General features: G+C 40.2%; 1 protein-coding gene across 1 annotated transcript in view; it reads left to right on the forward strand.

Moving 5' to 3' along the window:
- ELAVL2 (ELAV like RNA binding protein 2) overlaps nt 1-24,745 on the forward strand; it is a 133,440-nt gene that overhangs the window by 79,031 nt on the left and 29,664 nt on the right. The window lies entirely within an intron of this gene.

The following is a 24,745-nucleotide window of genomic DNA, read 5'->3' on the forward strand; positions in this document are numbered from 1 at the left end:
GATCTGCAATATGGATTACTTTTCCTTTAGAAAAATAAAGGGGATGTTGCCTTTGGCAAACTCTTAGTACGTGTACCATCAATTTACCCTCTCCTGGCCATTGTAGGCGTTGCTCATCAATCATGGCAGTTTTTCTCACTGAATCTAGATGTGGCTCCCAAATATTTTTCAAAATAGAGTTTCTGGCAGCCTCTATCAATTGACTCAAGTTGAAACCTATTTTCCACCCTTGATTTAAGAAATCAGCCCGGAATATAGCCTGAAGTGGTGAAGAGAAGTTAGTCAAGGTTGACTGTGGCATCCATCTTTACTTAAAGACTTGTCTAGAAGATTTCTGCTCATTTTTTCAGGTATTTGGAAATGCAGTGTCATCTTTGTTCTTAAAAGTTGCTTCTCTTAGGATTGTCAGTTTAGGTAATTTTGTAACCCTGCATAGCTTTGACATCTCATTCTTCATATATATTGGCCTGTAAGAAAAATGCCTACCAGCTTTATCTCTTCTGAGGAAACTATACACCCATACCCACTACAACGAAGTCAATTCTGACTCATAGTGACCCTGTGGGACAGAGTAGAACTGCCCTATTGGGCTTCCAAAGCTGTAAATCTTTATAGAAGCAGACTGCCTCATTTTTCTCCTGTGGAGTAGCTGATGGGTTCAAACTGCCAACCTTTGGCTAGCAGCCGAGTAATTTAACCACTATACCACAAGAGCTCCTTAAACTGTACGCAGTGACTCCCAGGTAGACTTACTTATAAGGTGATCAAGAACGTGTCCTAAGAAAAAGATTTCACTCTTCAGTCAGAAAATGAATCGACCATGATTATGTTGCCAAATTTGAGAAAAAATATTAGAATTATTTTATCAGTATGGACTAGCTTTTCTAATTGTCCACACTTCTCTGTACAGTTTTCATTGTGTACCAGAGATTAATCTTTTGATAGTTGGAAGGTACCTGGAAATTAATGATACTATTTGATTTGCTCTATCCAACTGAAGATTGTTGTGGGCTTCCCTTTCCCCAAATTTAAATTTATTTCCAGGATTGCTGCTTATGTATCTTAAGTTCTGAGGCCCTGAGTTGAGATCACAAAAGGATCTGGAATAGATGGTTGGAATTGATTCATCCCAGGAAATGTCCGTTTCCCATTCCAGAAATAGCCTCCCTTATTTCATTCTAGTGACTCAGTTTTTGCTTTATGTCCTGACTATAAATAAGGTCTAGAAGAAGGTAGAAATGCAGGGAAGATGGGTTACCATTGGAGATTCATCCAGGGTCTGTAAGGAAGACCACAGATGACAGCTGTTTCCTTACTCCTTTCACTAACCTTTCTCTCTTCAGGGCCCACCTGCTCAGGCTGAAAATGTGGAAGAAAGGACAATAATGCCTTGTGGCTTTTACACTGTGACATCTGCTACTTTTCTGATTTTCTGAAATGGGGGTGGGTGTGGTGGGTGAGCAGTAGGCAACTTCTTTCCCCACCCCCATTTGGTTCCTGCAAAAATATCAGATAGCAGCTGGTATCCTCAATTTGGCCGAGACTTCTCTGAGAGGCAAAGCTGACCATTTTCCAAAATTGTAGAACAATTTTTGTCTGTCTGTTCTTTGTGTGTGTGTGTTCTTATTTTTCAATTAGACATGTGTTGTGCTCTTAGTGTCTTGAGCTAGTTTTTTTTTTTTTTTTTTTGTGGTGGTGGTTTATTGCTTTAAGTACCTTTTGGAAGCTGCATGTATGCCTTTCAGTTTCCTGGGGTATTTTTCCATAAATCAGACTCTTTCTTGCATCCAGCCCATTCTAGAGATGACTCTTAGACTGATCTTGCAAGAGCACCACTTTATTCATGTTACTTTTCACTCAGAATTCTATTGTGCTTTTCTGCCATTTTACTGTCTCATTTAAATACTTAACTTTTTTGAGGAATGACTCCAGGGCTATATCCTCTATTCACTGTTGTCAGACTGGCCTTATCACCTGCAAATTGATGTTTTACCCAGCCTTTGTACATATGCTCTTGTAACTCCCACTTTCTGGCATACCCACCCCACTGTTGCTGTTTTTTAATTGTGTTTTCAGTGAAGGTTTACACAACAGTTTAGGTTCCCATTCAACAGTTTTTACACAAGTTACTCTGTGACATCATGATGTTCTTCACAATGCATAAAACATTCTCATTTCTGTTTGGTTGTTCCATTTCCATTAATCTAGTTTCCCTCCCCTTTTATATTCTTATCTTTGTATTCAAGTAATTGGTCTCGTATAGGTGATTTTTTAAAGGAGCAGCATATCTATGGATGATATTTGTTAATTTTGAGCCAATTTTTTATTTAGCTACAAGGTGAACTCAGAAGTTATTTTCAGTTTGAGGTGTGAAGAGTATCTTAGGGCAATATTTTTGGGAAGTCCTCTAGTCTCAACCTGGTGGTGTAGTGCTGAAGACACTTAACTGCTAACCAGAGGCTGGCGGTTCAAACCCACCAGCCACTCCTTGGAAGGAAGATTGGGCAATCTACTTCCATAGAGATACTGCCTCAGAAACCCAAGGGAAGGGGTCACTATGAGTCGGATCAGACTTGATGGCAGTGAGGTTGAGTTTTCTTCCCTAGTCTCAACCAGCCGAGTTGGTGTGTTTTATTGTTTTGTTTTAAAGAATTTGAGGTTCCACATTTTTCTCCCCTTCATTCAGGGTCCATCTGTTATGGCCCTGATTAGATTGGTCAGTAGTGGTAGCCAGGCATCATCTAGTTCTTCTTACTGGTTTTTAGCTTGACTCTTCCATCCCATCTATTTGGGCCCAGCTGAAGTCCTTCTTTCAGCTGCTTCCTTGTGGGGTTCCAATTTTGGTTGGGTTCTCCCTTCTTTGGAATCTGTACCCTTTACCCATGAGAAACTATAGAAGTTTGGGGATGGAAGGACTCATATATAAATTAGACCTAAGCACTACCCTCTGCTCACCCAGAATTGAGGCCTTGGTAGTCATATGGGTTAGTCAAGACCAGACAGCTGTGACTCAAATCCTTGTTTCATACTGATGGCAAAGATGTTACCATGGCACCATGCTTTCCTTTAGAAAGCTGTGATTGATTAATTAATGTTGTTGTTGGTTATGTGCTGTCGAGTCGGACCCGACTCATAGCGACCCCTTCTTGGGTTTCCAAGGCAGTATCACTACGGAAGTAGATTGCCCCATCTTCCTTCTGGGGAGTGGCTGGTGGGTTTGAACCGCCAGCCTTCTGGTTAGCCACTATGCTACCAGAGCTCCCAGATTAATTAATACATACCTTATATTATAGTACGAGTGTTTGTGTACTCCTTGAGTTCAGGTTTTCACGTCTTTGAAGCCATTTGCTGTTTCTTATGCATTTGGTAAAATTCCTGGGTATGGAAATACTGGAACAGTTAATCAAGTATAGTGAAAGCTGGTTTATTTAGCACTTTCTCTTGGGGCTTCCTAATAGTGTAAGCTCAGTAGGATTTTGAACAATAGATAGGTGAAATGTTGAATAAATGACAAATATTCAGTACTTCTGCAGTGAGTGAAGTCAAGTCCCTTAGGCACTGTGAGATCCTAAAGTACTTGTTCCCAGACTTTGCACTGAAGTCACAAGGGAAGCGAATCAGAAATACAGGTTCTGAGACCCATTTCAGACCTACTAGATAAATCTCAAAAAGTAAGATTCCAGAATCTGTCCTTCAATAAGCTTCCTCGGTGTGACAGCAAGCCCTAGTGCTTAGAACCACCAAAATGTAGCTTTTTGAATTGGCCTGTTGCCTACATATTTGGTATTTTGTGTGTGTATCTTGTAGCCTTTACTGAGATGACCCTTTGGTAGATAATTCTGTTAACCAGATTATTTATCATGCATTTTTTTTTTTTTTTTTTTTTGGCATGCTGGATGATAGTTTAGAATTTGGAGTTCAAATAGCTTAAACAGAAAGGTCCTTGGTGACTCAAGCAGTTTACACTTGTCAAGGAGCCTGGTGGTGCAGTGGTTAAGCGCTTAGCTGCCAACCTAAAGTTTGGGAATATAAACCTAGAAGCTGCTCCCTGGGAGAAATATGTGGTAGTCTGCTTCTGTGAAGATTACAGCCTTGGAAACCCTGTGGTCCAGTTCTAAGGAGCCTTGGTCCTGTCATTTAGCACTCAGCTACTAACCAAAAGGTCAGCAATTCCCTGTCAGTAGGGTCACTGTGAGTTGGATTTGCATCAGTAACAATGGGTTTTTTTGGTTTTAACTAGAAAATTGGTGGTTTGAGCCCACCCAGCAGCACCATAGTAGAAACTGGCTTGGAGATCTGCCTCTGTAAGGATTACAGCCAAGAAACACCCTGTGGAGCAGTTCTGCTCTGTAACATGGGGTCTCCTAAGTCACAGACTAGCAACAACAGTAAAATCAACAGCAAAGTGCTTCAAACAAGACTCACTTTTTACCAAAGTGTACCATGTTCTTGTTGCTGTTATTTGCCGTCAAGTAGGACCCAACTTAACCGCGACCCCTCCTTGGGTTTCCAAGGTGGTATCATTCCAGAAGTGGATTGCCCAGCCTTCCTTCCGAGGAGTGGCTGGTGGCTTTGAACTACCAGCCTTCTGGTTAGCAGAAATGAACCATAGAAATCAGAAAAAGTTAATATGTTCATTTTAGATTACAATGTGGATTACTTTATATTGAGTAGTGGGATTCACGGGGGAGCTCTGGTCGTGTAGTGCCTAAAGGATATGACTGCTAACTAGAAGGCTGGCAGTTCAAACCCACCACCATTCCTTGGAAGGAAGATTGGGCAGTCCACTTCTGTAGAGATACTGCCTCGGAAACCCAAGGAAGCATCACCATGAGTCGAATCTACTCGATGGCAGTGAATTTTTTCTTTTTTCTTTTTTTTAAAGTAGCATTCCTAGGTTTAACTCTCAGTGGTTATTCTTTCTTCCAAGGATCAGTTTTTCCCTCTCCCTCTGATTGGAGTAATGTCCCAGCATCTACCTTGCTGGTGACATCATATCATCCCTGGACTACACAAGATGGACTTTTACAGGTAAATCGTGCCCACATTTTCCCTAATGTTAAGATGGTAAATACAGGAGATACATATTACAAGATGTTTTTAACTTGTAACATTAGAGAAGGTAGTGATAAGATAGTGTGTTTACAGACTAGGCATCCAGGGAGGAATGTAAAACATTCTTCATGGTTGTTGTTGTCAGGTGCCATCCAGTCGGCTCCAGCTCATAGTGACTCTCTGTACAACAGAGCAAAACATTGCCCAGTCCTGTGCCAGCCTCACAGTCCTTGCTATACCTGAGCCTATTGTTGCAGCCACTGTGTCAGTCCATCTTCATCTTGTTGAGGGCCTTCCCCTATTTCGCTGACCCTCCACGTTACCAAGCATGACATCCTTCTCCAGGGAATGGTCCCTTCTGACAACATGACCGAAGTAGGGGAGACGGAGTCTGGCCATTCTGACCTCTGAGGAGCATTCCGACTGCACTTCCTCCAGGACTGATTTATTCATTCTTTTGGCAGTCCATGGTACTACTTTCAGTATTCTCCACCAACACAACAACTCAAAAGCATCAACTTTGGTCCTCCTCATTCATTGTCTGGCTATCACAAGCATATGAAGTGATAGAAAACACCGTGGCTTTGGTTTGGCACACCTTAGTCTTCAAAGAGTAGTATCAAAAATTGTATGCTGAGGTCTCTCCTAGAGCCCACTGGGAGTCACTGTGGAGACTCTTCATTTTGTGGACTATTTAAGGAATCAGTGGTATGACTAATGTGTTCAGTCTTCATGTTCTTTCTTTACTCAGTTTGTTTTTTGGAAAGCCTTATGTATTGATAAAATCTAAATCACATGAAACATTTATGGCTTGAAACTAATACTTGTCATACTTTTTAGGTTAATGGTATCAGGCTTAAATTCATGATTAGGAAAGTAAAGCCTTTGATTTCCAAAAACATTTGTAGACTTTTTTTCCTCCATCGGCACTGTGGGTAGTGATTATCTTGATCCTTAGACTCCATACAAGGTGGAATAGACTGCTGCGGCTCTCAGCATCAGTCCCAGCATCTCCCCTCTCTACAGGCAGCCTGGGAAGCTTTGGTCTAAAAAAATGGACTTGCTTTACCTGAAAAGTAGGTGTTGTCATCTCAAGGAAGAGAATGTTTCAGTATCATTGGTAGATACTACCCCTAGGAACCTCATCTTTCCTACCAATCAGGAGAAGAAACCCTATCTACTAGCAGTGCTTCTTGTTGTTGTTATGTGCCATCAAGTTGGACCCGACTCATAGAGACCCCTCCTTGGGTTTCCGAGGCGGTATCACTACGGAAGTAGATTGCCCCATCTTCCTTCCGAGGAGTAGCTGGTGGGTTTGAACCGCCAGCCTTCTGATTAGCAGTCAAGTGCTTTAGGCACTACACTACCAGAGCTCCTACTAGTAGTGCTACCAGCATAGAAAAATTGCCTGAATTTGATTAAATAGATCATTTTCTTTATCACTCAGGTATAAACTAGACTAAACTCTACCTTTGTTTAGAAATTATTAATTGGTGTAAATTAATATGAAATTTCTTATGTAGAGAATAGGTAAAGCACTCATTTAAACATGGAAAAATTTTATAAAAATTAGAAATATTCATTACAAATAGTAATAATATCTATTAAAGATTTTGTTTGGTAGAGTGTGATGAAGTAAAGTGAATATACCTTTATTTTAAGCTGCTGTACTGCTTTTAAATTTTTGTTGAATTTGTGCCTTTCCCTAACTAAATTAGTTAAATTTGTTCTTTACCTCAATTAGTAAACATCATTATCACAGATCTTTTTTTTTTTTCCTGTTTAGCATGCATTTACTGTTATTATAAAAAAAAAATATAAATAGGAATCAACTTGACGGCAGCTAACAGCAGCAGCCGTGCAGACAAAATATTTCTGAAATCTTATCTTCCCTGAAATTGCTCAAGTGATTTAACTGGCTGTGTGATCTTGGACAAGTCTTTTAGCCAGATGAATTGCCATTTAGATCCTTAAAATGAGTTAATGTATTTAGTTAGCCCTGTGAATGTGTATTACCTGCCTCATTTTCTTTTTCAGTTTCTGTGGCGTTTGACCTGGCATATTAGGAAAAGGTTTTACTGGTTTTTTTTTTTAAATGAACTTATGCTTATCATTCAGGATGATTTTAAATAGCTGCTGAAGTACAGCATCCTATTCTGAGGAAGTAACAATTTTAACTCTGTTTCTCTTTACCACCTAGAGGCCAAAGCACGTTTGTGTTGGGTAACCCTTTTCTAGCTCTGCTTTCCTGGTACATGGTTATCAGGGGCGGAGTTGTTTTTTTATCTATCACTGTAAGTTGTCATTTTATAAAATGTAATTCTAACCGTGAAGATACATTGTTTAGATGTTAAATGAATTGGCTCCTGCCTGTAGAAAAGAAAGAAGGCACAGAAGCTGGAATGTTAAGTGTAAAACTAGACAGAGGGCTGACCACCTGGTAGGTGCTCTGTTCAAATACCTGCAGCGCCATTCTGAGGAGTTTCAGACGAGGATTTTAGACTAGGAGTAATGCTGGGAGAGCATACCTGTGTAGTGCACAGAGGCAGGAAAGTAGGTGTTAGAGGAGTCACATAGAATTTGCTAGAGTGGAAAGCAAGATGAGGGAGTAATGTGGAAATGAGCCTGGAGACCACTATAAACCAGAAAACCAAACTCAATGACATCGAGTTGATTCTGACTCATAGCAACCCCCTTTGGGTTTCTCAGGTGATAAATCTTTATGGACGTAGATTGCCCAGTCATCTTTCTGTGAAGTGGCTGGTGGGTTTGAACTGCCAACTTTCTACTTAACAGTCAAATGCCTTAGGCACTACGCCACCAGAGCTCCAAGATGAGTGTGCCAAGCAATGAAGTTGTGGTTTATTTTGTAGGTGAGAGAGATAACTAAATGGTTTTGAGCACAACATTGATGGGATTGGGTTTGAGTATTTATTGGAAAAATTGGCTCAAGGGAAACTCTGCTTTGTATTTAAACTCTACATCTCTCCCAACATTGGAACTTCCCCTGGTGTTTTCTGGCTTGTGTGGTTGGTAGTGTTTTCTGTAAAGTATGAAGTGTAGATGTTTGGAGAGAAAATGTAGTTCTCAAAAATTTATAAAGCGTTTCCTATGAAGTAGCCTTCATTTTAGTACTCGTATATAGGCTATTACTTACCTTTATCTTCACTAGATTTACAGAATTTGGAACATTCTGAAGGACAGATCTGAAATTAATTGACAATTTATGAAATGTTACTTAGTTGCTCAGATCTCTGCTTATAGAGGCAAAAAACAAACAAACAAACAAAAAAACTGGAATAGAGTATGCCAGGAGTGGAGGCAAAAACAAGCTGCATTTTTTCCTCCCTCAATAAATACAGACTGAGTGTGTTATGTTTTTCTAACTTCATTTTTAACCCATGGTCTTGAACTTTTTAGTGCATATGTAAATATTGAATGGTTTTAAGTTTTATAGTATATTGCTACATCTGATTATCAGAAAGGAGCTCTGATGGGGCAATGGTTAAAGCATTCAGCTGCTAACCAAAAGGTTTGCTGTTTGAACCCACCAGCTACTCCATGGGAGAAAGTTCAGGCAGTCTGTTTCCTTAAAGGTTTATAGCCTTGGAAACCCCATGGGGCAGTTCTACTCTGTCTTATTGGGTGGTTATGAGTCAGAATTGATTCAGTAGCAGTGGGTTTGGTTTAGATTTGATTATCGGAAACTCTTTGTACAATTAAACTAAATTCTTATATCCATATCGAGGAGCTCTGGTAGCATAGTGCCTAAGGCACTTGACTGCTAAGCAGAAGGCTGGCAGTTCAAACCCACCAGCCACTCATTTCAAACCCACCAGCCACTCTTGGGAAGAAAGATGGGGCAGTCTACTTCTGTAGTGATACTGCCTCGGAAACCCAAGGAGGGGTTACTATGAGTCGGTCTGACTGGATGGCACATAACAACAACAACATCCATATTGAGGCCAATTTGTTGTTGTTATCTGCTGTCAAGTCAGCCCTTAACTCAGTCAAATGGAATGGAATGCTTCCCAGTCCTGCACTACCCCCGGGATTGGTTGTAGATGAAACTGTTGGGATCTATAGGATTTTCAGTGGCTGATTTTTGGAAGTAGATCGCCAGGCCTTTCTTTCTATTCTGTCTTAGTCTGGAAGCCCCACTGGAACCTTTTTAACCTCATACCAGAAAAACCAAACTCACTGCTGTCAAGTTGATTCGACATAGCAACCCTCCTTGGGTTTCTGAGGCAGTATCTCTATGGTAGTAGATTGCCCAGTCTCCCTTCTGAGGAGTGGCTGCTGGGTTTGAACCGCCAGCCTTCTGGTTAGTCAAATGCCTTAGGCACTATGCCACCAGAGACCTCAGCTGTTAGGTGGTGGCTGTGCATGAGATTTATTGGTCAGGAATTGAACTTAGGTCTTCCTGCATGGAAGGTGAGAGTTACCGATGCCATTTTGATTAATGTGTTACTTGTATAATACTCTTTGTACTTTCTGAATGCTCCATTATCTGCTTTGATGTTTCACACACAATCCCTAGAGGTGGTTACTTGTTTTTGGTGGCCTGGTGAGTGGGTGGTGGCCTGGCAGGGTCCAGAACTTAGTTGTCCTGACTTCAGGCTTTTTGTGCTATACTTGCTCCTTCCAAGCTGTCTCCCAGCTGAAGACTTAACAGATGCTTGGGGATTCTCAGAGGGCAGTAACTTGACATTCTTTGAGCAGATTTTCTTTAGATATTTTTCCACAGTTATTGGAGCAGAGGCTTTGTTGGAGCAGAGGCCGAGGCAAGAGTGAGGAGGAGGGTCTGGTGGCAATGTCCCAGCTCACTTCCTGCCTGAGCCTTCTTGTGAGCCCAGGGGGTGTCAAGAGTAGAGACCGTGCAGCTTAAGAGCATGCTCCTCAAGGCCAGACAGATGTTTAAAATACATGAGGTGAGATCTGTACCACAAAACCCTGGCTGTTTCATTTCTGTAACCAGCATGAAGAATTTTCAGTTTATAAAGTCCTCAGTAGGACTTAGAAGAGGAAACTCCGCTTTGTGAGGGTGCACTTGTGTGAAAGTAGGGCAAAGGCTGTAAATGTAGCATTTCTATAGCTTTAGGAATTGCTGCTGCTGTTTTAGGGGGGAATGCCTTTGAAACTTAACCATTTAATATTTCACTTAGTATTTATCAGAACTTCAAATAATTTAGCCATAATCCTCATGTTGTTGTTGTTATGTGCCATCTCATAGCGACCCCTCCTTGGGTTTACGAGGTGGTATCACTACAGAAGTAGATTGCCCAACCTTCTTTCCAAGGAGTGGCTGGTGTGTTTGAACCACCAGCCTTCTGGTTAGCAGTCAAGTGCCTTAGGCACTATGCTACCAGAGATCCTATGTTGTTGTTGTTGTTATGTACCGTCGAGTCGGCCCCAACTCATAGCGACCCCTCCTTGGGTTTCCGAGGCAGTATCACTACGGAAGTAGGATTGCCCAACCTTCCTTCCGAGGAGTGGCTGGTGGGTTTGAACCGCCAGCCTTCTGGTTAGCAGTCAAGTGCTTTAGCCACTATGCTACCAGAGCTCCTAGAGATCCTATAGGATCTTGAAAATAGAAAACTATTTTCAGGGCCTAGAATGATGTTAGAACACCGGCGGTTCAAATCCACCAGACACTCCTCGGAAGGAAGATTGGGCAATCTATTGCCGTAGAGATACTGCCTCGGAAACCCAAGGAGGGGTCACTATGAGTAGAATCTACTTGACAGCAGTGAGTTTGTTTTTGAGTTTTTTAGAATGATGTTAAGGATAAAATTGAGTTCATAGTCATAATTGCTTATAATACTAACTTCTCAAGAAAGGGCCCTTAATTCCTTACTGTATCTTCTTAGTATTTCCATAAGACTTTCATCCTTTTTCTCTGTTGTTTGGATTCATGCAGAAACAGTAGCCTCTGGTGGGCAGGTACTTTACTACCTTTGACTAAACACGAAGCTCAGGTTAAGGGACTTGTTCAAGAGGGTATGGCTGATAGCACTATTGTGACCAGAAACATTGGCTGATGAGGGCAACTTTCATAATTTTCTTCTCATCTCCCATTACTGGTTATTTTTCTTGGAACCATGTCGTAGATGATACTATAAATAAATATTGTTTTGGCGGGTCTTTGTTTGGTCTTCTAGACTAAGATAGACTAAGAAGAAGGACCTGACCATCAGCTTCAAAAATTAGCCAGAGAAAACCTTATGGACCATAATGGTTTGATTTCCATTGTGCCTGGGGTTGCCATGAACTGGGGGCTAATGCAACAGTAGCTATTAACAACAAGCATCTTGGAACCTCCTGAACCAAATCTGTTAGGTGTGAAGAAGTAGAGCTGTGCTTGGTGGCAAAAAAAAGCTCTGCTGTTTTCAGACATCCTCCAATTGAAGAACACTGGAATCTGGAGGTCACATTTAGCAAATAGGTGAGTTAACATTCATTTAACTATTCCAGTTGTAATTTTAACAGTAAAATAATTACTCTAGTAATTTCCTGAATCTCTTAACTTTATAGGAGACTATTTTTTCTTCAAGATGATTGTTCCAGCAGGTTCTTACAAGTCTTAGATGCTAATTTAAAAATTACAGCAAAGTGCATTAACATTTGTCTCTGTAAATTTGTGTTGACTCTAGAAAAGAATATATGGTATGGTCTGTTTTGTTTTTTGAATCCTCACTTTTGTCAGACTTTCTTTTTGTCACCTTTAGCATCAGTTCTCAGCCATGAGTAACTAAATCAGAGTTACTTGTGCAAGTTTTACCTGTGAAAGTTTCTTGACATTCTGCTGTGGGCAAGCAGAGGAAAGGCTGTATTTTGGAGACAGTAGAGAAAGCCAATAATGTCTGCCATACCACCACCCCCTTTGCTTTCTGTGAACAACTTCATTAAACACTGCAGCAGGACTTAGAGTCCTAAGATTGGGATTTGTGCTTTGCTCTTGCTTTCTTGGTGTAGATTTCTCACTGATGAAATGGTGGAGATGGTACCAGTTGAGGTGCCTGGGTAGGAAAAGCACTTTGAATTCAATGACTAATCTAAAGGTTGGCAATTTGAACCCAACTAGTGGCACCGTGGGGAAAAAAGCCCGACAGTCTTTCTGTAAAAGTTGTTTTTATTGTTAGTTGCCATTGAGTTGATTCTGACTTATGGTAACTCCATCTGTGTGTGCAGCGTACAAGCTGCTCCACAGATTTCCAGGCCAGTGTTTTGAGCCTCTGGATAGGCTCGAGCCACTTATGTTTTGGCTAATAATCCACCTCTTAGCCCTCTAGAGCAATTCTACTCTGTAACACGTGAGGTCACTCTGAGTTGGAATTAACTTGACAGCAGTGGTTTTGGTTGGGATGTTTTTGAGACGAAGTATTGATGAAGATCAAAGACTACAGCCTTCAGTATGGATTACACCTTAACATAAAGAAAACAAAAATCCCCACAACTGGATCCATAAGCAACATCATGATAAATAGAGAAAAGATTGAAATTGTCAGGATTTCATTTTACTTGGATTCACAATCAATCTCTACGGAAGCAGCGGTCAAGAAATCAGACATTGTATCACACTGGGCATATCTGCTGCTGCAAAAGACCTCTGTCAAGTGTTAAAGTGTCAAGATGTCACCTTGAAGACTAAGATGGGTATACCTGACCCAACTATGGTATTTTTAGTAGCCTTGTATGCATGTGAGAGCTGGACAGTGAATAAGGAAGACTGACTACTTGATGCCTTTGAATTGTGTTGGTGAAGGATACTGAAAATACCATGGACTGCCAGAAGAACAGTTCTGTCTTAGTAGAAGTGCAGCCAGAATACCACTTTCAAGGGAGAGTGGCTAGACTTCATTTCATCTACTTTGGCCATGTTTTCAGGAGGTCCAGTCCGTGGAGAAGGATAACAAGTGCAGGGTGAGCGAAAAAGGGGAAGAGCCCCAATGAGTTGGATTGACACAGTGGCTGCAATGATGGGTTCAAGCATAGCAAGGATTGTGAGGCTGGTGCAGGACTGGGCAGTGTTTTGTTATGCTGGACATAGATATGGTCATTATGAGTCTATGTTGACTCAACAACATGGACTTCTAGAAGAATGAACAAATCTTGTCTTGAAGGAAGTACAGCCAGAACACTCGTTAGAAGAGAGAATGACCAGACTTCATCTCTCATACTTTGGTCATTTGTCAGAAAGGACCAGTCCCTGGAGAAGGATATCATGCTTGGTAAAGTTAGAGGGTCAGTAAAAAAGGGGAAGACTCTCAATGAGATAGATTGACACAGTGGGTATGACGATGGGCTCAAGCATGGCAACGATTGTGAGGATGGCGCAGGATCAGGCAGTGTTTGATTCTGTGTACATAGGGTCTCTATGAGTCGGAGCCTATTTGGTAACACCTAACAAGGCACTTGACTGCTAACCAGAAGGTTGGCAGTTCAAACCCACCAGCCACTCCTCGGAAGGAAGATGGGGCAATCTACTTCCGCAGCTATAAGTTGGGTCCTACTCGACGGCACATAACAACAACAACCTAACAACTGACAAGCATGCGATTATGAAAACATTTTACAGTTAGAAGTAAAAGGTAACTTGTGCTGTCCTGCTTCTCACTGACCTAAAGATTAAGGATAGTCTATTGTTCTATTGTTTCTCAGTCTTCCTTTTTTTTTTTTTTTTTAAATGTTGTATTTTCGAAATCCAATTGGAGAAGAATTAAGAAAAAGTTATCTTTACTCTGAAAGAAAACAGTCACAATGTTTAGTTCCTTGATTTAATATTGTTGAATATTTTTGGTTTTATTCTAGTTACTTTAGGAGCTCTGGTGGCCTAGTGTCTAAGACATTTGACTGCTAACCAGAAGGCTGGCTGTTGAAACCCACCAGCCACTCCTCAGAAGGAAGACTGGGCAATCTACTTCCGTAGAGATACCACCTCAGAAACCCAAGGAGGGGTCACTATGAGTCAAATCAACTCGATGGTAGTGAGTTTTTTTTTTTGAGTTTATAGTTACTTTATTTGTGTTATGAAGAAGTGGATTTTGAAAAACCATGCAGCTGTGCCCTGTTTTTTGGTCATTAGGGTAAGATTACTCTTCCCCCCATGGGAATGAGAAATTTAATCCTTCCTGTGCTGACTGAAGGTTGTTAATGAGACTTGAAGTGGCAGCAAGAAGGGCTGAGGGTAAGCACAGCACCCACGTGGTCTTAGAAAGTGGCAATTTTAAGAAAGCTTTGATTTCTAAGTTTTATTAAATAAATGGTTGCCTTTAGAAATTAGGTGGTTCCTGTGTGCTTTAACCAATCAACCCTATTCACGTTCTTAGAAACATTCTGGAGACATTGAGAGTGATTTCAACTTGAAAAACAAAGCCCAGCAGCCTTTTTCAGGGACTAGCCAGGTTGATGGGCTCACAACCCAGCAAGTCAAATCAAGCCAGTCTTCGTTTTTTGTATTTGCTAGTGATTTGTGTTTCGTATGCTTTTCTTTGAAGCTACCTAAGAAGTTGCTACTCATTCAAAAACCACTATCAGTGGATGATGATAAGGAGGGCTTGGCATTTGTAATTATTATGAACTCTCCAGGAAAAACAAAACAAAACTAATATATCCCATAGTTTCAATATTGCAACGTGCTTGGCTGCTAACTGGGAGGTTGGCAGTTCAAATCCATGCAGTGGCTCCACGGGAGAAAAGACCTCGCAATCTGCTCCTGTAAAGATTACAACCTACAAAACACTACGGGGAAGTCCTGTTCTGTCACATGGAGTTGGTATGAGTTGCAATCGACTTGATGGCACCTAGCAACAACAATATGGGAGTCAAACGTTAATGTTCATCAGAATCACTGGGGTGGGTGATTGGTAAAATGCAGATCCCTGGACCCAAACGGCGACTCGGAATCTGATTATCTGTAGAGGTATTGTCAAGGCAATAACATTTTGATAGCTACCAAACATGGTTCTTTCACCTGAGAACCACTGTTTAGTGGTTCTTAATGAATTGCACTTGGGTAAGTCTGCGGTGCTTGTTTCAAGCACATTAACATAATTTATTATTTGATTCTGAGAGTGGGGAATTTGCAGTATGGTACTTCAGGGCCTATTCATTTAAAATGGGTATTTTATTGTATAGGGATTGGGAGTTGAGTTATATGGTCCAATTTGATTGTGATTCCTTAGATTATGAAAGTTGCTTTTAAAATAAAGTAAAAATTTGTCTTGTATTTATAGGCTTCCAACTACATACCCCTCCTCCCCCAACAACAACAACAACAACAGCAGCAACAACAACAACGAAACAAACTCACTGCCATCAGTGCATTTCCAATTCATAGTGACCCCCCCTTCGGTTTTTGAGGTGGTATCTCTACGGAAGTAGATTGCCCAACCTTGACAACTCCCCAGTATTTGAGCTTTCTGGTAGGAGACTGAATAAATAGGAATTTGCTCTATTATCAGAAGATCTTGGAGGCATAGCATGTTATAAATATTTTTTAAAGAAAAAATCCATTGATTATATGCACCTTTCTTATTAGAATCTTCTGACCTGTGAACTGAGTTTTATTCTAAAGCTACATGAAGCAATGCATACAATTGCCAGAAAGTTTAGAATGTCCCTGCCCTGTTCAGATTTGCAAAAATGGGTTAATAAAAAATTGTAACCAACTTGCAGGATTTTCCATAGTGTTCTTCATTAACCACTATCTGGGGGAATTGTGAAATATGCATTGTCTGCAAACTGCTTCTATGCACAAAGTCAAATGAACTGTGAAGGTGAGAGGTAAAAACAACCTTCTCACCTTTGTACTTTGTTCTTTGTGTATTAAAGAACATTGATCTACCAAGTGGCAAAGGGGATACGATTTGGTGGTTTAATTACAGCTAGTGAATGTTATTGATCCTATCAGTCAGTGAGGCAGAGGGAAAGGGCATGGTGCCAGACCGTTCACAGCTCCCGACAGTGTAATTAATACTTCAGGACTAGATTTTCAAGGTAAAGTGAGGTGCTTCCAAAGTCCTGAAGGGGGAGTACATTTGCCTTAGAGTAACATAAAGGTGGTTGTGTGTCCCCCTCCTCTGCCCCTTTACTGTTCCCTCTTGAAATTTTTTTTATTTTTTATTTTTTATTGTGATTTGGGTGAAAATTTACAGAGCAGATTCACTTTCCATACAGCAGTTCACATACGCTTTGTCTCATGACATTGACCACAGTTTACCATGATGCAACAGCTCCTCTTGAAATTTCTGCAGGAGTTATTTACATGAATGGCAGTGGTAGGATCTTTTTACTGTGTATGGTTAAGATTGTCATTATCTTCAGTAAAAATCTTGGAAAGTTTCATAACCATTGTACGTAATACTTTAGGAATATGGCAATTATTTTTCTTAAAACTGGGGGAATATACAGCTCAGGTGTCTAGTAGATACTTGGAGAATGAAGGATTGTCTTTGAATGAGACCATTAGTCCTTCAGATCATTCCATTTAAAAAAGCTTCCGCTATGATTATTCTCTGATGTCAGTCATGTTGACAGAAAAATAATTTTGGAAGATTGAAAGTTATAAAACATTCAGTAATGTTTCAGGGGTTATCCCCTTAAAATTATGTATTGAATAAATTTTTCATAATTGTGTAACTGATGTCCAGTCCACAGAATGTATGTAGGTAAAAGTGCCTTTGGCTCTGTATGGGCGGGTTTATAATAAAATTTCCATTATCCCATTTTCCCTTTATCCTATGTTTATGTATAAATGTAATCTCATAAACACAAATTCCCATCCAGGCCTATTTGAGAGATCTGAAATGCCACAGGCAATCCAGAATATTTCCTGTTATATTTATTTTTTTAACTGGTAGTTTTTACTGATTGAAGCTTAGCAAAGACAAGCCATTTGAAAGAAAGTGAATTGTTTTCCTGACTTTGTGTGTGTATGTGTGTGTGTGTGTTTGTACACACATACCCAAGCTCCCTGACAATTTAGTCAAATCAGGCCCTGAAAATGCTGTATCTTGGTTATTGTGTGGATATAGGGTTGCCACGCATTGAAGTCAAGTCCACAGCAACTGGTTTTTACCTCTAACGTAGGTATGGCTTATAGACTGTGTTTTAAATATAAAACAAGTTTGGAAGGGGAATGTTGAAATAAAATATGTTGTCCTTTCTTTAAAAGGGCAAGATTATTTGTTAGACATATTTCTTTGAAAGTTTTGGGTGTGATTTTTTAAAGTACATTAAAAGTGTAATAAAAGTGATTATTATGATCATGTTCAGGAGCCCCATCCCATTAGATCCTGTAACAAGAGCAATGGTCAGTCTTGAAGATTGTTGGGAAGGTTTAATAGTTATTGATATCTGTCAAACATGTGCTTTTTCCCTCCCTCCTTTCTTCTGCTACAAAAGACAAGGGTAAGTGAATGTAATATTAAAAAAAAAAGAAAAAAAAATCTAATCGCAAGTTTATTTGTTTTTTTTAAAGGAAAATATTTGAAACTAAATGGATCTGAAAATACCCTGTGCTGAGATTTAAGCATTTAAAATTTTTACTTTTTAAAATGATTCTCCATCTCCTCCCCTAGGTACTTTTAATATTTGTTACTTGGGTTAATTCTTTCTGTTCACAGTGTTTACCGGTTGTCTGTGATAATCAGAAAATTTTAGGGCTAAATGTTTAGAGTGTTTACCGCTATTGTAGACAGACATGACAGGAAAGCACTTTGAGCTCTGGTGGTATACCAGAGTTAAGTTAAGACGTTTGGCTGCCAATCAGAAGGTTGGTGGTTCAAACCCACCAGCAGCTCTGCAGAAGAAAGATGAGGCAATTTGCTTCTGTAAAAATTTACAGCCTTGGAAACCCGGTGGAGGTCACTGTGAGTCAGAATTGACTTGATGGTAGAGAGCTGGTATAAAGTAGATGAGTCAGTGAGAATAGAGAATGTTTTTGCTCAAATTTCTAAAAATTAGATGATTTTTGATTTAAAAAATTGTTGAGAATCTTATTTTCTTATCACAAGAATGCCCTGGCACCTTCAGTGGCATGTAGAATCAGAATTTAGTCCACCTTCTGGTGAGCCCTGTGCTTCACAGCTCCCAGATGGGTCAGTGAATAAACGGGAAGAAGAGTGTGACTTAGTTCACTGCATAACCCAGGTTTTTGTCATGTTGGCCTAGCAGAAATACTCAATTTAAGATATTTCATTCTTTAATAAGAAAAACACCCAAAATATTGCTAATCTTATATTAAGGAAAATGATGGTTTAGTTAAAAACAGTGGGAATGTCTGGTTTTGGAGATGAAGTGTCCATCAGTAGTAGTAATGGATAGCATTAGTGCTACCTTGTCTAACTACCTCTTACTCACTGTATAGTCACCTGTTGAGAGTTGAATAAAATATGCACATGACATTCTTCTGTGGCTGTACAGTCGTGGATAAGGAATATTTGTAAGTAATTACATCAGTACTTTTTTCCACAAGCATTTTGAGTGCCTAGTGTATGCCAGGGGCACAGTGGTTAAGTGCTCGGTTGCTAACTGAAAGGTTGGCAGATCAAATCTACAGCTGCTCCATGGGAGATTCTGATTCCATGGCATTCTGATTCTGTAAAGATTACAGCCTTGAAAACCCTATGTGGAATCGACTTGACAGCAGTGAGTTTGGTTTGGGTTTTACTGTGTGCAAGTCAGTGTTGTTAACGGTTGAGCAGTGTTAAAATATGACAAGAAGCACTCTTACCCGTGGTGTCATTGTATACTAGGCAGGGGCATAGGGAGGGTAAGGATTGCCCAGGGGCATTCTGTGGGTTGTAACTCACCCCTTCCCCCTCAAGTTTCAAAATGAATAGACTTGATAATCACTACTTGTCAATAGAAAAGGCCTTTCCCCACTCTTGTTCAGCTGCCTCAGTCAGGCGCCTTTAATATTTGCGGTGCCTGGGAACACCATTCCATGTCTCATCTGGTACCCCTTTGACTTGTGCTTCGGGGCAAGCACCCTACTCTTTGCCCCCATCACTGTGCCTCTAGAAGTCCACCATGCTCTAGGAAGGACACTGGACCCTACCGGGTTGATAAAAAGTGCTCAGTGGCGCCTCCTCCTTCACCCAGGGCACATGCCATACCTCCCATACCTTAAATATACCTCTGGTAGCAGAGGAGTTGGCATTTACTTTATATGGCTGTTATTTGGATATATGATAAGTAAGTGAATGTGGAGTGCGGTGGAAATGGGTGGTATGTCATTAGCTGTCTAGAGGCCTCTGAGGTGGTTTCAGAGGGCATAGGGTTTTACAAAACAGGGTTTATCAGATACAGAAAGAAGAAAGGTGTTACAGAAGAGGAATGTCTCATCCAAAGACCCAGAGACCTTTATGTAATGTATATCTTTTAGAAGAAACTTTATATTTGCAAACTATAAAGTATCCTTATGATATATCAAGCAATGACCTTCTACAAATTAGTTGGTAGGATAAGTTGATAAAACCTAGCTCCATATTTTACATCTTACCTCCCTTTAGTGAATACCTAAATTAGAAGAGGAACAGTCAGGATGACTTTTGGAAAGATTAATTCACTTGCTTATTGAAACATACCTGCCTTGTTCTTCTGCAAAGATCCATGGTGACCTATGGGACTCATTTAAGATATTTGCAAATGGTAACAAGACGAGATTTCTCTATGCAGTATTCAGTGTACACACAGAAAATAAGGTCATTATATTTTCATTATATATGTATATAGAAGTGGGTCAAAGACATCTTTTAGATATCTAAACTAATAAAGAAGCTGTTTTTCTTCAGTCACAGAACAAATGGAAACTTATCTTAGAGGATATTTAAATAAGCTACCCTAATTTCTTACCATCCTCACCTAGGTTCAATGAGATAGATAACTGCCTCCATATTTTTCTTTCACATATTTCTGTCAGATGATTCTCACTTTGCTGTGGAGTCATTTCTGAGGCATAGAAATCCTGTAGACAGACTAGAACTGCTCCATAGGGTTTCAAAGTCTGTAATTTTTTCTGAAGCTGACTGCCACAACTTTCTCCAGCAGAGCCATTGGTGGATTTGAGCTGCTGACATTGTGGTTAGCAACCGAACGCTTAACCACTGCGCCACCAGAGTTCCTCTGTCAGCTGATAAAAAACCAAAGCCATTGCTGTTGAGTCCGTTCGACTCATAGTGACCCTATGGGACAGGACAGAACTGCCTCATAGGGTTTCTAAGCCTGTAAATCTTTACAGAAGCAGACTACCACATCGTTTTTCTACAGAGCAGCTGATGGGTTCAAATAGTGGACACCTTTTCTTGCTTTTCATTTGAGCCCTTTAACCACTGTGTCATCAAACCAAACTCCCTGCCATTGAGTCGAGTCTGACCCCTAGTGACCCTCATTGGGTTTCCAAGGCAGTAAACCTATAAGTAGGCTGCCCCATCTTCCTAATGTGGAGTTGTTGGTAGATCTGAAAGGCCAACCTTCTGGTTAGCAGTTAGATGCCTTAGGCACCATGCCAGTACTTACACCACCACTCCCCTGCTCATAATAGCTTTACCCTGACATTTTAGTGCTCTGGAGTCTGTCCCCTATGCCACTGTTCCAGTGTGTTCAGTGTTCTACAGAAATCTTCATTCTGGCTTAGCTGGCTAATTCTCATCTCTTTGCCTTTGGAGATCATACTCTGCCTGCACTGCCCTATGACTGTCATCCTTTACCAAGTTTAATTTGGTTATATATATTTTTATTTATTTTTTTTTTAGTGCACACTGGCTTTCTCTTTTGTTTGGTGGTCTGCTCTCTTAAGTCCAAGGCTTTCTGTCTTTGGAGCACCTCACAGAACACTTACTTTTCAGTAATAATTTCTAAATGAGGTTTTTCTGTATTGCTGAGTGGGCAGTGGTAGAATTCTTGCCTTCCATGCAGGAAACCTGGGTTCAGCTTCCAGCCAATACATTTTATTGCAGCTACCACTTATCTGATAGGCGTTCTGGTAGCATAGTGCCTAAGGCACTTGACTGCTCACCAGAAGGCTGGCGGTTCAAACCCACCAGCCACTCCTCGGAAGGAAGGTTGGGCAATCCTACTTCCGTAGTGATACTGCCTTGGAGACCCAAGGAGGGGTCGCTATGAGTCGGGGCCGACTTGACGGCAAACAACAACAACAACAACAACCACCACTTATCTGTCAGTAGAGGCTTGTGTGTTGCTGTGATGTTGAACAGGTCCCAGAGGACTTCCAGACTAAGATAGACTAGGAAGAAAGGCCAGGAGATCTACTTTTGAGAAATTGGCTAATGGCAACCCTTTGAATCACAACGATCTGATTCTAGTGTGCATAGGGTCTCTGTGAGTTGGAGCGCAACTCCACAGCAGCCAACAACTCTATATAGGCTAACAAAGAACAGTGAAGACTTCATGTGCTTGAATATGGACAAACTCACAATTTAAGTGAAATTGGAAGTGAAACTTGGTAGGGAATTATTTTTTTACCATGGTTTTTCTTGGATGGGTGGTTAGATACATATGAGACAAAATTCTGTCACTTCCTGATGGGTGTTAATTGTACACTGAAGATACAGGAAAATGAACGACGGGTAAAGAACTTTTTTGGTGCTTTTTCTTGCTACATGAAATGAAGATTTATCTACTGTTACCCCTTTAAGTGAAATTTTCTGCATAGTGTCATCAGCCTGTGCCTTTGTCATCTGTCTCTCTCTTTTCTATGTTCTTCTCTCTCTCTGACCTTAGATGATGGAGAGTGTGAAAGCTGTAGGATGTGTAAACACTAGAATTAGCGTGATGAGACTCTTTTACCGCACATTACCAACCAGCACTAACTGACTTTTATTCTTAAACAACTTCAGTTTACTTATACCTGGTAGTGATTAGTCCTCACTTAGGTTTAACTCTCAGACTCAGCGTTTGAATCTGTTTGCACTGCCTTAGACATACTAAATACTCAAATATTACTTAAATTAAGTATATTTTTGGAGGTGAAGTTGTGACAGTTATCTTGATAGTGTGGCTTCTGTTGGAGATGTCATCCGATCAGGTTTCAGAATCTTCGGACAACCCTTAAGTTAAGAAGACATTGCTGGAGAATGGCTCTTTAAGTGTTGGATGAGCGCATCTATTTTTCCGTAAGCCAGTTTAACCTATATTGTTTCCAGTGAAGCATGAAAAGTGAGTTGTTTGGACAAGTATCACAACTTTTAATCATCTTTCCTGAGAGGTAATTCAGAAATAGCCCTGTGTAAGGCCATGTAGTATATTCATTCAACAGATGTTAGAGTGCATACTTGATGGGCAGGACTATAGGACAGTCATACATAGAAGAATTAGCATCAGCCCTCAAGGAGCTTAAAACCTAATAAAATAAAAGCAGTGTAAATGCATTGCAGTACTGTTAATACGGGAGGAGGCATCGAGGCAATCTGCTGCTCTGGCAGTACTGAAGAACCCCAGAGACATGAACTGAGATCCACTCCCCACCTGCATTTTTTAAAAACAATAAAACATTGCTGTTGAGTCAATTCCAACTCATAGTAACCATACAGGACAGAGTAGAACTGTAGGGTTTCTAAGGTTGCACTCCTTATGGAAGCACACTGCCACATCCTTCTAATGCAGAGCAGCTAGTGGGTTCGAACCACCAACCTTTCAGTTAGCAGCCAAGTGCTAATGACTGTGACAACAGGGCTCCTTCTTCCCTTCTTTAAGTCTGTCTAATGTCTTAATGTGGGTCCTTGGGTGCTGCAAATAGTTGTAGCACTCAGCTACTGAAAAGTTGGCAGTTCAAATCCATCCAGAGGTGCCTCAGAAGAAAGAAGGTCACAACCACTGAAAAACCTATGGAGTGAAGTTCTGCTGTGAAGCACAGGAGATCATCATGAGTTGAAATTAACTCTGCAACTGTTTTGGTTTTTGGTTTTAATGTGTTAGTGTATTTAGTGAAAGTGTCCACAGTGAAAAATTTACAGTACAACCTCTTTAATGCACCTTTTTTTTTTTTTTTTAAATATACTGCAGAAGTTTGAAGTCAGTATATTATTCTAAATGTTGTTGTTGTTATTCTAAATAGGAAACTAAAATTAAGTCATCAGGCTGGTGGTTGCATGGTGGCTTGTAACTGATCCCTCATTCAGGAGTGTACAAGCAACCTTTATCTGTTAGAAGTTAAATGCTATTCCATGCAGTCCATTAATCATTTCTTCCATCTGTCTCCCTAAAAATGTATCCTCTGTTTGATTTTGCATCTCACTTTACTGAGTTTGAATTCTTAACAAATCACTACAAGAGAGATTGAGAAGGTGGGAGGGTTCAATATGTAATAGTTTGGTGGTGGTGGTGGTTGTTATGTGCCATCGAGTCGGCCCCGACTCATAGCGACCCCTCCTTGGGTTTCCGAGGCAGTATCACTACGGAAGTAGGATTGCCCAACCTGGTTGGAGAAGTAAAATTAAGTTGGAACTTTCATGTTATTCCATTTAAAGATGTTGGGTGTTGGCCCTCCTTGTGCCATTTCAGCTAAGCTGCAGGATTTCAATACTTATCTGCCATAATCTTACAAAATACCTGTCATATTTAAGAATTAATTTCAATAATAATTACAGTGGATTTGGAATAAGCCATGTTTAATTTTTGAACTATATTCTAGTTAAAAGTGCATATACCTTCCTTGTGACAAGTTTCCGTCTATCTGTGTCTTCTTAACTGACTTCAGAGGGCGCAGTTATATATGAGGTTTTTCATAAATTGGGATGATGATGATTGTATGTACTTTATAGACTTGTTTTGAGGATCAGATGAATGTAATATAATTAGAACAGTGCCTGGTACATGGTAACTCCTTAAATGTTAACTGTGATAAATATCTGTAGTGTGATAATATAGTTATATTGTAATTTGTGCTCAGCTACAAACCTAAGGTTGCTTGTTCAAACCCATCCAGAGGTACCAAGGGCTAATTCCATAAAAATCACAGCTGAGAAAACTCTGTGGAGCAGTTCTATTCTATAAGGCATGAGTTCACCGTGAGTCTAAATTGACTCTTTGGGACTGGGCTTGCTTTTTTTTTTTGATGTGTGTATGTATTTATATGTAAAATGTAAATATGATTAAAACATTGTATTATTATGGTTCTCTAGCTGTCTGCTGATAATTTTATGTGGATTATTCCATTTCATTCTTGTAAGGTCCCTGTGAGGTAAATATTACCATTACCATCAAGTTACAAATAAAGAAAATTAAAGCTTCAGAGGACCTAAGGACGTTATTTCAGAGCGATATAGCTGGTAAATGACAGAGCCAAGACCTAGACCTAGCTCTGTGCAACTCTGTGTCCTGTGTTTTTACTCTTTCTTAGCTTTGGGGAGGGCTCAGGGCCATGAATTCATGGAAGCATTTTAGTATGCTCTTGTGACCAGAACTTCACCAGTGATACTTGCGTCCTCTCCTCTCTTTTGCACATTTTTTGACCTGGAACTAAACTAATTCATGCTTAACCTCAGTTAATACTAAATATTCCTGAAGATTATGTGGCCAAATAAATACAGACTTATTTCTCATTTTTAATGTTAAGATAAAGGAATCATCTTTCTTAGCTGCTACGGAAAATTTCCTAATTCAGAGAGTAGGAGTGGACTCTGTGGTGGTATACAGCTGAAGCTTCCATCAGCTTTTTTTTTTCTTC

The sequence above is a fragment of the Orycteropus afer genome, unplaced genomic scaffold (assembly GCF_000298275.1).
Source record: "Orycteropus afer afer isolate SDZICR_OR568_19922 unplaced genomic scaffold, OryAfe1.0 scaffold00216, whole genome shotgun sequence".
Lineage (NCBI taxonomy): Eukaryota > Metazoa > Chordata > Mammalia > Tubulidentata > Orycteropodidae > Orycteropus > Orycteropus afer.